At 46.0% G+C, this 17,021-nt stretch overlaps 3 pseudogenes; 1 reads left to right on the top strand and 2 right to left on the bottom strand.

The window, feature by feature from the left end:
* The window catches only part of LOC119310165, a 9,342-nt pseudogene extending 4,985 nt beyond the window's left edge, over positions 1–4,357 (bottom strand).
* Positions 4,358–4,365: 8 nt separating this feature from the next.
* Positions 4,366–7,862, top strand: LOC119310164 (annotated as a pseudogene).
* A 5,940-nt stretch (positions 7,863–13,802) lies between these two features.
* LOC119310163 lies at positions 13,803–15,053 on the bottom strand (annotated as a pseudogene).
* Between the last annotated feature and the right edge of the window lie 1,968 nt (positions 15,054–17,021).

Genomic DNA, 17,021 nt, shown 5'->3' with positions numbered 1-17,021 from the left:
TTTCAAAAAGAAAATGTTGTTAGTTTTTCTAAGGCCCAAAGGTGTTTTTGATTTTATTTGAATAATAGGAAAGTCACAATATGAAGAGGCGACGTTTCACGAGGATCTGAGTGCGTCTGCCTTGCCTGATAGGGAGGAGCGAGATTATCTTTCAGGAGCATGTTGTCCAAGTGGTTTGTAGGCAGGGGGGGAGGGGGAGGGTGTTGCGGATGAGGTCGAGATCGCGTCTGCCTTCACCCTCTCCGCCTCCTTCGTGTTCAACCGCAATCACTAGCACTGGAGCTGGTTAACCCTTAACCTCGATTGCGGCTGATTTCCTCTTCCTTGTAGTCGTACTCCTAATACTACTACTGCCGGCATCCATCTCCTTTTGCAGAGATCGGACGTTAGTCTGCGAGGAGAATTTGGTTTGGAGCTCGTGACCAGAGCAGAACGAGGGGCTAGGGAGATGCGGAGCGGCTGAAGTGTGATCACTTTTGAGGAGTGTTTTGCTTCTGGTTTACGACGACAGACGAACCGTAGAGCCTATACATAGGAACTGTCTGATGTGAGGTGACATGTGTGCGCTTATAACTTTGGTTCTTACAAATCTCGGTATGATACTTGCATGCCTGCCTATATTATAACCATCTTCGTGTATGCAGTTTGCCGGGAATGTGTTATGAAGAAAATAGATAAGAGGAGATTGTATCCTGCCCAGTATGTGACGCTGCTCTTGGGATCACTACTGAAGAGAAACTCAGGTAAGTAATTGTAAAATACCAAGGTTATCTGTTGTACAATGTTGTTTTTCCAACTGGTCAGTTCTATTTTTTCTTTAAATCCATAATAAAAAACATGTAACTTGTTTTTCAGAATAGTTAGAAAAATGAGTACCAGCCATTGTGCATGTTGCTTGCATTAGTAGGCCCATAACCCATTTATCTGCCTGACCCAACCAATTTGGCTCAACATGGAACCGCGTGCCTCCTCCACGGCTCTATCTGTACCATTGTCCAGTCGGCTTCGATGTCATCGGTCGTCGGCACCTACGCCGGCACGGTCTCATCGGACGACTGCACCACAGAAAGGATGGTAAAGCTTCGCCCTCGTCCCCATCTCAAGCATCAAGCCATGTAGGATCCCCGTCAGGATCCACCGTCGATGGGGAAACCAAAGACAGTACACCTCAGGTCCCCCTTCCTTTCTCTCGATCATAGCTACACTTTCTTTAGTTTTCGAACAATGTTAGATCTGTTGGAAGGGGGTAACTGATGTTAGTCTCAGTTTAGGAGCAACTTATTCACTCATATATAGGTCTAATTCTGCAGCAAGCTAGGAAGATTGAGTAAGCTAGCAATTGAAAAAAAAGGTTTATTCACTCATAGATAGGTCTAATTCTGCAGCAAGCTAGGAAGATCGAGTAAGCTAGCCATTGAATCCAACTGTTTTTAGTCGCACTATGGGTGGATTTGAAGTAGATTTTCGAGGCAAAGTTTCATGAGATGACCTAGACGAATTGGGTGCATCCCACTGTATGAGCTGCTTGTGCTAATACCCCACTTGTTTTCAGTACTCTTACCATTACTGTGCTGTATCCCAGTTGTCTGCAAACAAAAGGGATCTAGCGTTAATAACATGTGAGCGTTAAGAAGTCGTGCTGCCACCCTTTTTAGGCCTTCTCATCAATAATAGTACTTATTTTTACATTTCAAAAGGGACCACAAACGGGATGTCACAGCGGAAATTGCTATTGGAGGCCGAACTCCATGGAGGCCTCCAAATGCAAAATTCAAAATTTGTGAAAATTCATATTTTTATGTTTCAAAAAATACTGAGAATAATACAGACATACATGAATGCATAATGCACAAGTATGTAAATTTCCAGGACGAAATACGTTGAAATGAGGGTTGTGCAATAAAAAAAAGTCTAGGCCATTTTAACAAATGATACTATTTATCCTCCCAGACCATGAATTTTTCTTTTTTGTACAGATCACATTTCAACGTACTTCATCCTGGAATTTACACACATACACCTCACATCCGTGTTTACTTGTATAATTCTTTCAGATTTGTTGAAACCAAAAAATTCGAATTTTGATTTTTTTTTTCAAAAATCGGCCTCCATGGAAGCCAAGATCCAAAACGCCATACTCATGTCAAAGGCCATTTTGAGGTTTTACGGACACTAAAGCCAGTAAGTATACATGATCCAAAGCCTTCTATTCATCTGTACCAATAAAACAAAATTTACAGTACCCTGGCTGCCTCAAAATGGCTCATGCTACAAGTCATCCCGCTTGTTTCATCTCAGTAATAACTTGGCGACACAAAATTTTGTGGCACCTCTCTCTCCTATTGTACGTGCTAGAGCGTCATTGGATGAGTCGGCAGATGGCCTCAGAGACCAGGTACCAAAGCCCCACATCAAAGTTGAAGTGGTTTCCGCCAACAGTTTTAGTAGTGCATTTGACTGACAGGCGACAGACCACACCGCACAGTCCCATGCTCCTGTCGTTGTCTCTTTAGGTTTTACCTTCACCAACGGTATGCCGCCGACAATGGCCTCCAACTCCGATCACCCCCAGCTGCATCTTAAGACCTTGGCAGTAGGGATGTATAGACTGTAGAGCAAAATATGGTCAGAATGGAGAAAACACGCTAATGAAATTCACTTTGAATAGAATCCGTATAGAACTATTGTGAAGGATATATGCAATGCCCACAAGCAAACATGTCAACACATATGTAGATTGATCTTAGTTCGATCCTTGAAGTCATAGGAGTTCAAATACATTTCCATTGTGTTATTGCATATAAAAAATTGTACCTTTCAGTAAAATATGTTCTTTACACACACCATTAATAGCTGCAGAAACAATTAGCTTATTTGGACCATTATATAACTGAAAGTGCACTTAACATTTTTGTGAAGAATAAGAGTACACGTACGACCCTTATATACCAGGAAAGTGCACTTAACATTTTTGTGAAGAATAAGAGTACATTTATGTCTGTACGCATCTGAATGAAAAATAGTTCCTTCTCGTAATTAGTGAGAGTATACCAGCTTATAAGACGTGATGTTTCTCAGCCCGATGCGCTTGGGTGAATAGTAAATTCCAAAATAATATGAAAAAAAATCAAAACTTTTGAATATTTTTGTACTAAACATTGATAAATTTTCTGGATGCTTGCAAAATTTCGTCACGGAACAACATTCCTGGAAATTGTGGCAAAGACAAAATAGAACCGATGCTTCAAAAGTGCTATTATCAAAAGCAGTTTGGAGTGTTGATTTTGTTATTTTTGCAACGACTTCCATGAATGCTCTTTCATGTTGAAATTTTAAAAGAATCCAGAAAGTTTGTCAGTGTTTGCCATTAAAACATTTCAAAATTTTGTAATATTTTTTTTCTAAATTTACTGTTCATCCCGAGCTCATTTGAGCCGGCGGTAGAGTAGGACATTTCCTTATAATTACACTACTCTGGACTCTACTGTATAAATCTTACATAAGTTGTAACAGCTATCACAGCTCTTCGTGCCGACTACCTGCTAGATTATTATCTTGTCTAATGAAACACTGGCTCAAACACACACGCTTGCAAATAAAAGTATATTCATTTTTGTTCTGTGAAGCAAAAGCTTGGAATTCCAGCCACCTTTATCTTTTTTTCATGCGATCTCGACTCAGGTACTTAACTATATGCTGCTAGCTATCATGATTGATTGTTTCCTTATTTGAATTTGTTTCCACATAAGGCAGATTTTAATTTTATCCCCTCGCACCCAGGCGGCACTGAGGGCGAAACCGCCGCCACCCCAAGTTCTCCCTCCCCTGTGCTTCCTCGCCGCCGCTGCTGCCTGCTCCTGTCGCTGCGGTGGCAGTGGGTCCCCGCGGCCAAATTAATGGTGTCGTGGGAGGCTTCTCATCATGGTGTTGACAGCCTTCGAGTTCGACTGGGGGCGGCACTGGTAGGCCGGGATGGCGGCCCGCGAAATATAGTGGTAAGGGTGATGCGGCGTACCATTGCTTCCTTGGCGCTGCTGCGTGGAGGGCGCAGGTCAGGGGCCGGAGCCCATTTCCGGCGTGGCTGGTGACGGTTGCGGTGGGCCAGCGCGTGTGGCAGCCTGCTTGGGACGCAGCGGTTCCAGCCAGCATCTGTAGGTCCATGGATGCCGCCGTGTACCATGGTAAAGGACGGCGACACGGTGGCGCACATGAGACGGGGCAGCATGCGGTTTCTCTGATTGGCGACCGGTGGTGGTGTGGCCGCACTTGTCCTCACGGGAGGGTGTGTGGCGGCGCGTGGAGGGGCATCCTGGCCCGGCGCGGTGCTCAACGCGGAGCTGCGTCTTGTTGGTCGCATGCTCCGACATGTTGGAGGTCAGGCGGGGCGCAAGGCAAAGGGGCTCGGGTGGCCTGTGCGGAGCTTGGGCTGCGGCTTTGGCCACGAGGAGTGTGGTGGTGCGGATTGGGGGCCCTGAATGGAAAGGAAGGGCGCCTCGAGCTGCGGGTTTTGCAGATCTGGTCTTCGGCGGCCGCGGTGGCGCACATGGGACGGGTGGGCGCTTTTGATGCTTGGCCGTGGTTCGGAACCGAGGTGGTTCTTGGCTTCGGGCAGCGCTCCTCCGTTCCTTGTCTACACGGTGCTCGAGGGGGCATGGCGGCTTGCGCTATGTCCGGTGGCTCTGCGTCCAGACGACCGCTGACGGAGGTTGGCCGTCAGTGGTCTCCTGAGGTGCGATTTGTGGCAGCGGATGTCGGTGCAGCTTCTTCGTCGGTGTGGGATGATATGTGACTAAGGTGGTGTGGGAGCTTGGGTGAAGATCTTGTCTCGGCTTTGTGTCATGACCAGTGATGGAGGCGGATATGGCCATTGTTTACCTTCCTGGAGGCATCATTGTTTTGCTGCTGCACCCCTCCCGCGCGGATCCGGCTAGCTCGGCCTCTTCAAGGGATACCCTTGACCTTTGATGGGACAATGGCAGCGCCTCGATATCGTACTCCCTCTTGGGAACTTCGTCTTGTGAGCTTGGCATCGGCTATAACGGGACCAATGGATGCCGGCGGCTTGTGACATCGAGGCTTCTAAGGCAACGATGGTGGTGGGGGCATTGTGGAGACACACGAAGGTTGAGGTAGTCGACTCTTCTCCGGTGTGACCACGGGGTTGCCTTGGTTTGTCTATTGCTGTGAAGTCGAAGCGGTGGCGGCGGGGCTTGCCCTGTGGTGTACGGTGACTAACTGCAGGTGCCCATTCAGCGATCTTCCGTGGCGCCTGCCATGCCTAGTTTTTCTTCGTAGCTCTCCATCAAAGTTGGAGCTTTGATGTCTGGACGTGGGAGGCTGAATTTTGGCACGGATCTTCATGCAACCCCTCACGGCCTATGAAGTGTGGATTGAGTTGACAACTGCCTACGACGAAGTCGAAGTCGTTTGCTCAGAGTGTAGGGATGACAATGACCCCTCTAAGGGAGGAGTGATGACGACGACGCCTACGTGATTTCTTGCCGAGACCCTCTTTGGAGCGATGTGCGTGGGGTTTCTTATGTGTGCCGCTTAGCGTCTTTGGTGGTTTTTGCCCGGTTCTCCATAATTAAACGAGCAACTTTTTTCTTAATAATGAATGCAGGATAACTGCCATTTCAAAAAATAAGGCAGAAGTTTACGCTTTTGAGGCTCCAACTATTCCTTGGTTAGAACCCCAAAGATATCAACACAGTCTACTCGGAGAACCAAAGCTGCAAGAAAGACTATCACATCCCAGACGTTTTACCTCGGTAAATTGCCAAATACATCTGAAGATTGCGATCAGATGCCTGAGAAGGCCTCGGCACGAAAATCTACCCTGATGACAACATAGGCAAATTAAAAGCAGGTCGTATTGAAGTGTTATCAGAACATATTTTCATATGCAAGTTTGATGCCACAACATTTGCTTGTTCTAACTACACTTTCATCCCAAACAGAACAGTGCAGAAATTTCTAAAGATTGACAAAGAAGAGCTTGAGGAGCCCTTATGAACTTTAGTCGTGGCAAGCACGAAGAAATCAGAAAAATCAAATTCTTCTCTCAAGGAAAGGTTCAAAAACTGAAACTACTACGGAGGATAGTCCAAGGGAAAGCCTAGAAGCGGACTCGCATGAGCGAATAACTACCCAAGTCTGGTTTTCACTAGTCACTTCGTCGAACAAGTAAGACCTCTTGCAGCATATTCAGTATTTATGCTGATTCCGATAGATCGTGTGTTTTGCTTCCTCACATTGAAACGAGAACTGTTTTGCAGGGTAGAACCTAAACTTCTTCCTCAGCTGTAAAAGAATTTCTACAGGATTAAGTGAGTTCGCCTTTAGTCATCAAGTTTCTTGGCAACAATGATAGAGGCCTCTCAACCATGTGACACATGTGATACGCAGTCCAAAAAATTAAAAAAGAAGAGGCCTCTGAAACTCGTAGTATATATTGCTGGAGATATTTTCCCAGCGTAAGATGGCTCAGTGTGCTGATGGCCCTTTTCCTGTTATATTTTCTACTAGATGCATAGATTGCTCTGCTATTAGCCAGAGTTCTTCTCTTCATCTCAAAATATGAAGGCGGGGAACTTAGAAAAACAGTGCTCTTATGATTTTTTATCAACAATGGAGACGATATTTCATCAAAAAATCCTGCGTGTTTTTTTCCCATTCATTCCTACCAGCAATTTGTTGTTGGTGATGTAATAACATGTAACTAGATTCCAAGAATTCAATACGTTCTGTTCTTCAATATGACTATTTTCTTCTTGTTTCAGAGATGGAACTATGTTGGTATCCTCCATCCTGAGGCTGACTAATAAAAAAATTTGAGCTAGCAAGTGAAGATAAGGTGAGCCGTTTAGATCTCCTTGTACTTGCATTTTAAATTGTTGTCACTCCACAGACCCTACTCAAGTCTGTGGCCTCCTATCAAGGCGCTTGCTTCCAAGCATTACATTATCGATAAATCTAGAGTTCGCTACTTTTTTGAAGGGGCCAGTCCTCACCAATTTCCATTAAAAGGAACTACGGTGCTGCATTTGTAGATTTGCTTGGTGACATAGTAGGATTTATTTGCACCATTTTTCTGTTGCAAAGCTCCCAAAGAATACATCACTAAATCATATCTCTTCCTATCACCGAGCGTGCTGAGAAAGTATGTGAGCCTGCTCTTTTGTCTGACACCTTGTGTACACACTTGTGCGAAATGCAGGTGGAGATCCTATGCCATGAAGAGCCGATCTGCCTACACTGCACGGCCTACTCAAGCGGTGGCTGAGCTGCAAGCTGAAGGACGAGGTCAGAGGCCGGTGGGTGCTCCGGCGAATGAGTTCATGATGGAGCTGCTCTACCGCCAAAGCCAGGCATGCAGGTTGTTGCAATCAGTGAAGCCTATCAGGTTAACTTGTCGTTGTGCGAGCGGGTATATGTGGTTATTGTATCGTGAGGTGGTGAGAAGAAAAGGAGAAAATAAATAAAGAGAAAAAACAAGGGGCCTGACCCCGACCCTTCGCTATCAGTTTTCATGAAATCATGTGGCTCGAGTTGTAGCGGTGGGCGCAGCAACTTTTGTGCCCTCCTTTAATAAGCCGTGAAAAATTGCTATCTTAAAAGGAGGGAAATTCAGTAATGGCAGAATTAATATGGACAGACAGATGCAATAGAAATAATATCAAACATCAACAGTCCTACAACGATAAGGAAAGAGCGAACTCAAGGTTTCTTACATGATCATATCCTTTCAACAGGTCGTTACCTATGTCCACCTCGTCTTCCGGGGCTTCGCTGTCGGCAACCCCACCGCTAGAAATAGTAGGAGGCTCCGGAGTCGCTCCATCAGCCGTCTGAGCGAGTGATGTGCCATGCTTCCTCTTATGGGTTAATGTGATCTTGGCGCTCATGTCAAACCGTGCCAAAACACCACTCGGGCGAGCCTACATAACATTACAAAACGATGGCGATATGTATTCTCCTGAGACTTGCTGGAAATATAGATCGGGACTTTGCCGCAGAACTCCATCAACTCTAGGACATTAGGATAAGAGCTTCGATCTATCATATAGTAAGGTAATTAAATTTATGGCATAATATAAACAAGAGCATATACTTATATCTGCTTAGCATAAAAAATATAATACTTTGAGAACATCCAGCTATTGACATCATTAGATACAAATGTCTTTACATCATATTTGTATCACACAATTTCCAAAGACACGAATGACAGAGCTCTACAAACCTGTGGCTCATATTGTACTATTCCGCGCAACAACTTTTCCACCCTACAACAGAACTAACGTAGTCAGCCAGATTCAACAGAAATAACATCAAACATCAATGATTTCCAAAGACACAATTAATGATAGAGTTCTAAAAACATGTGTGGCATGTATCAAAGATCAAACAAATAATATAGTGTTCTGAGAACATATCCAGCTATTGACATCTTGAGATACAAGTGTCTTTGCATCATATTGGTATCACACTATTTTCAAAGACACAAATGATAGAGTTGTACAAACACCTGGCTCATATTGTACTATTCCACGCAGCAACTTTTGTGCCCTCCTTAAAAAAGGTGCAAACAAATACCATCTTAGAAGGCGGGAAAATCAACAATGGCAGACAGCCAGATTCAACCGAAATAACTTCGAATATCAACAATTCTATAACGCCGAAAATGAGATAGAGTCAACCTTCTTTACATGACCATATCCGTTCAACACATCGTCATCGGAATCAGCCCCCTGGGCATCAGCCTCATGAGCGCGAGACGCGCCACGCTTCCTCTTGTAGGTTACCGTTATCTTGGCGCTCATTTTGGATTACTCCAAACTCACAAGCCCACATAACAGAATGAAATGATGACTTTAGCAGATCTCCTGGACCTGCTGGAAAGATAAATCACGATTTTTCCATAGACCGCAACAAAGTGACCTCGATTCCCAATAGGACTTAAGGATAAGAGCATCAATCTATCGTCTCCACACATACAGACAGTTCATTAGGAAGAAGAAGAAGAAGAAGAAGAAGAAGAAAAAGAAGAAGAAGAAGAAGAAGATAACTAACACCATGGGGAAAAGTAAAGCTAACTCAACACGCCCATCCATCAAGCAACTGGATCGATTTCCCAACCCACCTAAACAACCAACCACCGTATTATACTATACAAAATCCGATCATAATGGCCCTAGCGCAATCTTGAACACCGAAACTATCATACACAGGGAACCCCAATTCCGCGCACAAACTACAAGCTCCGGATCAGCATCGCCCTCGTCGAAGACCCATCCATTCAAATTCGAACCCGCTCGAACGAACTGGATCATGTTTGGCGACTTCCCCGACACGGTTGCGCCCGGGTCCCTTTCCCTGCCCTCTCTCATTCTCGCTCGCTCCAGTCCCAGGCTGCAGTAGCCGTGATTTGTTCAAAAGATCTTCTAGGTGAGATGCCTTCGGTTTGTCCCGTGGTGGTCTAGAGGTTTTGGCTGGTAACGGTCTATGCCGGTGCGTGGCCGTCAAAGCTGCACACCGAGCAAGCTGAACAACTGGTTGCACACTGCACAGGTCATTCTGATATTCTCTTCCCCGTCTATGCATAAGCTAATGATACTTTCCGAAGTCTCATTCAATTTAGAAAAGTGCAACAGTTCAGTAAAAGTGCAATTTACACTTTTTTATTTAGTTGCATTTTTGTAGAAAAGTGCAGGCTACACTTATTTAATAAACTAAAGTTGATTTTTCTAAGTTGATTGGTTCTTGAGAAAAACTCAAATCTACTTTGAATCAACAAAAGAGCATGACGACAGATTTGTGCGCTTCTTGCTTGGGCCAGCTGGGCAGATAGTGTGGCCAAGGTCCTGCGATTGTCGTGTTTTGGACTGTAGTTTGCCAGTGTCTGCATGATGGTCATGCGTTGGCCGAGGGCGCGTGGGCGGTTGTTGTCTAGTGCACGCGCAACGGCTGCACGGGGAGCTCCTTCTCGGTATGTGGCAATGTTTATCTTTGATGGGGCAAGGGTGCACCAACATCTTCCAGTCGGCATGAAACATGGTGGTGCCCGTATCTACTCATGCAAAGGATGTTGGGTAGTGGCCCCTGGATCATGGCGGATGCTGCATGGCAGTTCACACAGGTGTGTAATGGTAGTAGTTAGATCGCACAACGACATGGTGACCACTTTGAAAAGGCTACATCTGGGAGGCATGCGCCTTCATCCATTGCTGCCACATATGTGAATTCACTTTGTCTACGCTGCTCCCGCTGCCTCCACAGTTTTGTTTTGTGCTCCCTTTCGTCTCTGACAGAACGCACATCTTACGGTCTTCCTGCGCTGGTACACACTGCCGTCCTTGGTTTTGGTGTTCTCATCTGGCGTCCTGTCTGTCTCTCGGTCGGTGGTGTCCAGATCCAAGAACAACCATCTTTGTTCTTGTGCGAGTTCCTGAACCTCTTCACTGCGTGCGGATTCGTCCAATCCAAACATCCATCACTTTCATCCTCCGAACTACTTTGAACCAAGAGATGCCCATCAACCACTGGAGAAGGTGGTGGCATTGTGAACAGGCACTCATTAGGCATTGAAGAAGAGGGCGCTATTAGCCAACACCGTTTTCCTTGTGAGGACAAAGCAGCCCGGGCTCTCTTACCTGTAGAGCTTCGTCGGCGTTCGTGTCCACATCCACTATCATCACCAGGACAACGGCCGCGACCGCGTTTGCCCCCCGTGGCAACTTCTTGAGAACAGTCCCCAAGATCTGGGTAGCTAGGTGTGCAACTGGGATGACACTATCATCATTTTTAATGTCGATTACTTCGACCACATCGGGACAATCTTCTTGAGCGAAATCTTCTCCTTCATGAATCGATGTTGACTGAGGAGATGGACTATGTTTGTAAAAAATCCTTGGAGTTGGAGAAGCACTAGTCGGGATCAGCTACAACGGGACAATTTCGTTGTTGTTAGTGAAAGCAAAGGCAACCCATTTTCTCTTCTTGAAATGCAAATCCTTATCCTCGAAGACCACCTTTTCCATGATCCACTGTTCTTCATGCGGTACATGGAAGCCACATCATGGGACAGGGTGACGATCCCTAGTTCAGTGGCCTCGATAGAGGTTGTCTGTCTTTGTGTCCCGTGGATCTCGGACAGCATGACGTGTTCCATGATTTTCCACAGGTGTGATTCCACCTTGTGGCCAATCATTTTGATGGCGTTTCCTCTCCAATAGCCACTTGCACCAGAGCTACTCCAGAAAAACCCCATGCCGCAGCCCTGAGCGAGGCTATGGCTGGAAGTGAACGCATGTCAACAACGCAGAGGCAGGTGTCCCGCATTAATTTATGAACGAATTCCTCTTCCTCGACCAAGTGAATGTCCAGGATACTGAGCTCTGACCACGAGAGGGCCATCGGGGGAACGGTGATGGGGCCGGGACCTTACCAAGGCAGCCACTGAGCAGGGAATGTGTAGGACGCGCCCGTAGAGGTGGCGATGCAACAATTTAGTGAAAGTGCAACTTGCATTTTTTTGCTAAAGTTGCAATTTTCTAGAAAAGTATAGGTTAGAGTTTTTCACTAATCAATATTTGAGATGGTTTCACCCCCCTTCCCCCGACATTTAAAAAGGGAAAATGGTGTTAGTTTTCCTAAGACCCAAAGATTTTTTGATTTATTTGAATCATAGGAAAGTCGCACTATAAAGAGGTGCTGTTTCATGAGGGTCTGGGTGCGACCGCCTTGCTTGACAGGGAGGAGCGAGATTATCTTTCGGAGCATGTTGTCCGGGTGGGGGGTTGCGGATGAGGTCGAGATGTCGTCTGTCTTCACCCTCTCCGCCTCCATCGTGTTCAATTGCTGCTGCCGGCACCGGAGCTAGATTGCGGCTGATTTCCTCTTCCTGGGATCCCGCCGATGTTGTGCTAGCAGAGGTGTTTTGTGAATCCCATTAGCAGCAAGACAAGAAATATATAACTTGGTTTGCAGTGAATATGAACCATCTAGCTTTCCTTGATTGAATTGCACTATGCTCTTGGCCACGGCATTCTCTTTCTTTGCACGCCTTTGTCCAATAGCTATAGAAATAGTGGGAATACATGGTGTTGGCATGCCAGCCATACTACATCAAGGAAATAGAGATTTATCAATCGGGTGTTGGTTCCCCATCTTGGATTGGAGGATTAAAAGATAGCAGGCAAAATTAAATAATGGCACTGAGGCTCACCACATGACATCCGGAGACAAGTCGATGAATGATGATTAAACTAGTAAGATGCATCAATGATCATTTAAATGCTACCCCCTCTGTCTCAAAATGTAAGATATTTTTTGACACTTACATTTTGAGATAGAGGGAGTACTAACAAGAAAACATAAACTTGTGCCTATGTTCATGCCTGGACCCCTTCTTTCATTTCGCTGGTCTTGTGGATCACAGTCAATCCAAAAAAACATTTCCATGTTACATAAAGTAAAAAGTTGTTGGTTATATATGAATATGGGGAATATTCTCCTAAGTGAACCAGCCTGTCCCATTTTGTCTGGCTCGGTCTGCTATGGCTTTGTACATATGCTCTTCCTAGATACAATTTACAGTGCCAAGAGGGCATAGTAAATATACGTAGAGCTTAGATGTAACGGCTTGATAATGATGCCCGATGTAATAGCATAATTTCCATTTGCTTTGTCCAGCTCACGTCGTTAAACCAGCCGCAGTGTGCCCATTTATGATCTTGTATTCAAGAAAGTGAGGTTTCTTCAGTGGTATAAATGCAAAACGCTAAAACACATCAAACATTCGGCTGAGAAGTGAAGAAGGGTCATCTAATAAAGACTACAGTGCTCAACATACAATCAGTACTAGTTGATCTCTACACCTGAGCACACATCAAATATTCAGTTGCAGATCATCTCATCTCAATGCAAACAGGGGAGACATGAAAAACACCTCTGCCACTATAGATGCAATCGTATGATACAATAAGAAATTTTGTGCACTACAATTTACAACCAAAAAATCTGAATTAGAATTTACAACCAAAAATCATACACATATTTCAAATACTAGGAAAGCAAGAAAAAAATTTAGAAGCATATAGAAATCAGATAACCTATATATGTAGCTAGTATGAGCTAAATACATTACAATTTCATAGATGAAATGAGTTCGAAAAACGGCTTCAAATTAAGCACATACAACAAACAGGATACGGAAGTTTCAGTTTCAACGACAACCACATCAACGATGTAGTAAGTATATGCCGCTAAAACACATCAGTTAAGAATAATGGTGATGCACAGACTAGCTACAGTCTACAACATACATTCACGAGTAGTTGTTGTATACCTGAAAACACGTCAAATGTCCTCCGCCATCGTCAATGCAAACAGGGGAGACATGAAAAACTCCTCCGCCATCGTCAGATGCAATAATGCGATAGAATAAGAAGTTGTGTGCAATCCTGACAACACGGTGGAAAATATCAAAGTCGGAATTAGAATCTACAGCAAAAATTCACACAAATAATTTAAGCAACCTATATAGTAGCAGTCTAAAACTCTAAATAGTTCACAATTTCATATAGATGAAATGAGTTCGAAAACAGACTTCAAATTTAGCACACATACAACAAACTGGATATGGAACTTTCAGGTTCACATATTACAACAACAACCAAATCAAAGAGTATAACAACAAAGAAACAGTGAGGAGGAGCAAACACAAACAACAAAGACTCTAATTAAACTAATACATATCTGTATGGTGCCTCAAACTGAACCTGCTAGGTATAGCTCAATTAATGGTGGTACCGAACGCACGGCGGAATGTTCGAGGGGGGAGACCATGGCAGGCAGTGCTCGATCTCGCTGGGGATTGAGTACCGCCACCCGCCAACATCAGCGCAGGGATACTCGTTCTGCTGGACACTTTGCGGACCACCAGGGTAGACTTCGTCGAGGAAGTAGATGTAGCCCGGTCTGCCGGCGTGTCCCATGTCGAAGGCCTTGGAGCAGGCCCGACCGTTGAAGAGCACCTGCCCGGCCATCTGGTAGGCTTATGTAGCCTGAAGACCTGGAACCGCGACGTGCAGCGTCTCAACGGCGAGATGAATATCCTCACCATCAGCAGATCGGTGCCAGAAGCGGAGAGCAGGAGGTAGCAGGATACAATCCCCCAGTGTGCCATGTTCGTCCGGGGAGTGCGGATCTCGTACGCAAGTTGTACAATGGTATGCGTAGATGTCGAAAGTTTGGCCTTATAGCAGTAGAGGTCATCATCTGAGTCGACGGTACAGAACCATCCATGGTGGTAAGTCAGGTCCTAGGCATTGTGCGGGGCCATCATCTCTGCCGGCAGCGATGTCCAACACTGCATGCTAGGATGGTAGAAGGCCATGCTTGTCTGGCTGGACGTTATGGCAGCGACCACGTAGGCAACAGAAGACGGGGTGGCAGACATGGCGGCTGCGGGGATCATCATGGGGCACCTGATGTCGTCGGCGTTGACGAGGATGCACACACGATCCGGTAGGGCGACGTGCTCGCTGGTGCGGAGGTTGAGCACGGCATGACCGCGACAGTGACGGGATTATACCACGACCCACCCTCCCGGAGCGGAGCAACAGAAACAGGCCCCACGGCCTCGTCAGAGAGGGTCGAGCGTGGATCAGCGGAGCCACCGAAGATCCTGTAGCTGTTGGTACAGGCAGTGGAGGGCTTGAGGAGCCATGCCAGCGAGGACAGGTTCTGGAAGGCTACCTGGCGCCAGAGCTTGCTCATGGAGGATGCATGGACTTGATCTACGATGCACGCCAGTAGGACGAAGATATTGCCGAGGAGATCTCGGTGGAGGCTGGATGGAGATCTTATGCCATGATGAGTCGGTCTGCCCTCGCTACATGTCCTACTCAAGCGGTGGCTGAGCTGCAAGCCAAAGGACGAGGTCCATAGGCCGGTGTGTGCTCCGGCGAATGAGTTTGTGATGGAGCTGCGCTACTGCCGGTGCCAGGCGTCCAGTCTCCTTGCTGCACGGTGAAGACAACCTCCATCCCTTGCCATTGCAACACCTACCTGGTCTGCTTTCTGTCATCCGCTCATGCTCCTCATTCAGTTGTCCATCGATGGGCCAGCCTACCTAGGACTCTATATCTGCATATCTTTCACATTTTTGTTGGACCATGCAAAGGGAGAAGGGACGAAAAAAGAGAGGTTAGCTTAGCCGTAGACCTGCTAGACAAATAATCTAAACAGTCTATGTAGGCATTTTTTGTTTATAGTTCCTCTGTTTCTTTCTTGTGGTAATTTTGTTTCTTTACCAACTGTGCAAGGATGTGCAGTAGCCATGATTTGTTCAAAAGATCTTCTAGGTGAGATGCCTTCGGTTTGTTCCACGGTGGTGTCTAGTGGTTTTGGCTGGTAATGGTCCATGCCAGTGCATGGCCGTCAAAGCTTCACACCTAGCTCCACACTCCATAGGTCATTCTGATGGTCTCCTCTCTGTATATGCCTAAGTCGATGATACTTTCTGAAGTCTTATTCAATTCAGAAAAGTGCAACATTTTTTCTGTCAAAGTGCAATTAGTTACATTTTTGTAAAAAGTGCAGGCTACACTTATTTAGTAAACTAAAATTGATTGGTTCTTAAGAAAAACTCAAATCTACTTTCAATCAACAAAAGAACATGACGGCAGATTTGTGCGCTCCTCGCTTGGGCCATGTGGGAAGATTATGCCGCCAAGTTCCTGCGAATGTCGTGTTTTGGACTGCAGTGTGCCAGTGTCTGCATGATGGTCATGCGTTCGCCAAGGGCGCGCGGGTGGTTGTTGTCTAGTGCGTGCGCAACGGTTACACGTGGGGGCCGTTCTTGGCACTCGCAATGTTTATCTTTGATGCGGTAAGGGTGCTCCGACGTTTTCTAGTCCACATCAAAATTTGTGGTGCCCGTCTCAACTCACGAAAAGGACGTTGGGGTAGTGGCCCCTGGGTCATGGCGGATGTTCTATGCTAGTTCGCGCAGGTGTGAATTGGCAGCGGCTAGATCGCACAACGACATGGGTGACCACTTTGCAAAGGCTACTTCCAGGAGGCCTGCGCCTTCGTCCAGTGCGGCCACATATGTGAGTTCACTCTATCTATGTTGCTCCCGCTGCCACCACGGTTTTGTTTTGTGCTCCCTTTTGTGCCCGAAAGAACGCACTCCTCGCGGTCTTCCTGTGTTGCTGCGCACGGTGATCCTTGGTTTTGGTGTCCACTATTCTCGTCTGGTGTCCTATCTATCTCTTGGTCGGTGGTGTCCGGATCAAAGAACAACCATCATTGTTGTCTTGCGAATTCCTGAGTGTATTGATTGCATGAGAATTCGTCCCATTCAAAATATCCCTCACTTTCATCCTCCGAACTATTTCGAACCCGGACATGCCCATCAGCCACTGGAAATGGTGGTCGCGCTGTGAACAGGCGCTTGTTACACACCGGGAGAGAATGTGCTATTAGCCAACACCAATTTCCTTGTGAGGACGAAGTAGAATGGGCGGGCTTACTTGCAGAGCTTGGTCGGCGTCAGCGTCCACATCCACTACCATGAGTATGACCACAACCACGACTGCTTTTTCCTCCCATGGCCACTTCTTGAGAATAGTCCCTAAGATCTAGGTAGGTGGGACTGAGACTACACTATCATCATCACTCATGTCGATTACTTCGAGCACATTGGCTTTCCTCTTCTTGAACGAAATCTCCTCTCCACGAATCGATGTTGGCTTAGGAGATGTCCTATATTTGTTAGAAATCCTCGGAGATGGAGAAGCACTAGTCGGGATCAGTTGCAGTGGGACAATTTCATTGTTGTTAGTAAAAACAAAGGCAACCCATTTTGTCTTCTTGAAAGGAAAATCCTTACCCTTGAAGACCACCTTCTTCATGATCCACTATTCTTCATGCGGTACCGGGGGAGCCGCGTCATGGAATAGGGTGACGATCCCTAGATCGATGGCCTCAATAGATGTTGTCTGTCTTTG

The sequence above is a fragment of the Triticum dicoccoides genome, chromosome 5B (genome assembly GCF_002162155.2).
Source record: "Triticum dicoccoides isolate Atlit2015 ecotype Zavitan chromosome 5B, WEW_v2.0, whole genome shotgun sequence".
NCBI lineage: Eukaryota > Viridiplantae > Streptophyta > Magnoliopsida > Poales > Poaceae > Triticum > Triticum dicoccoides.
This window is presented reverse-complemented; position numbering and strand designations above follow the sequence as displayed.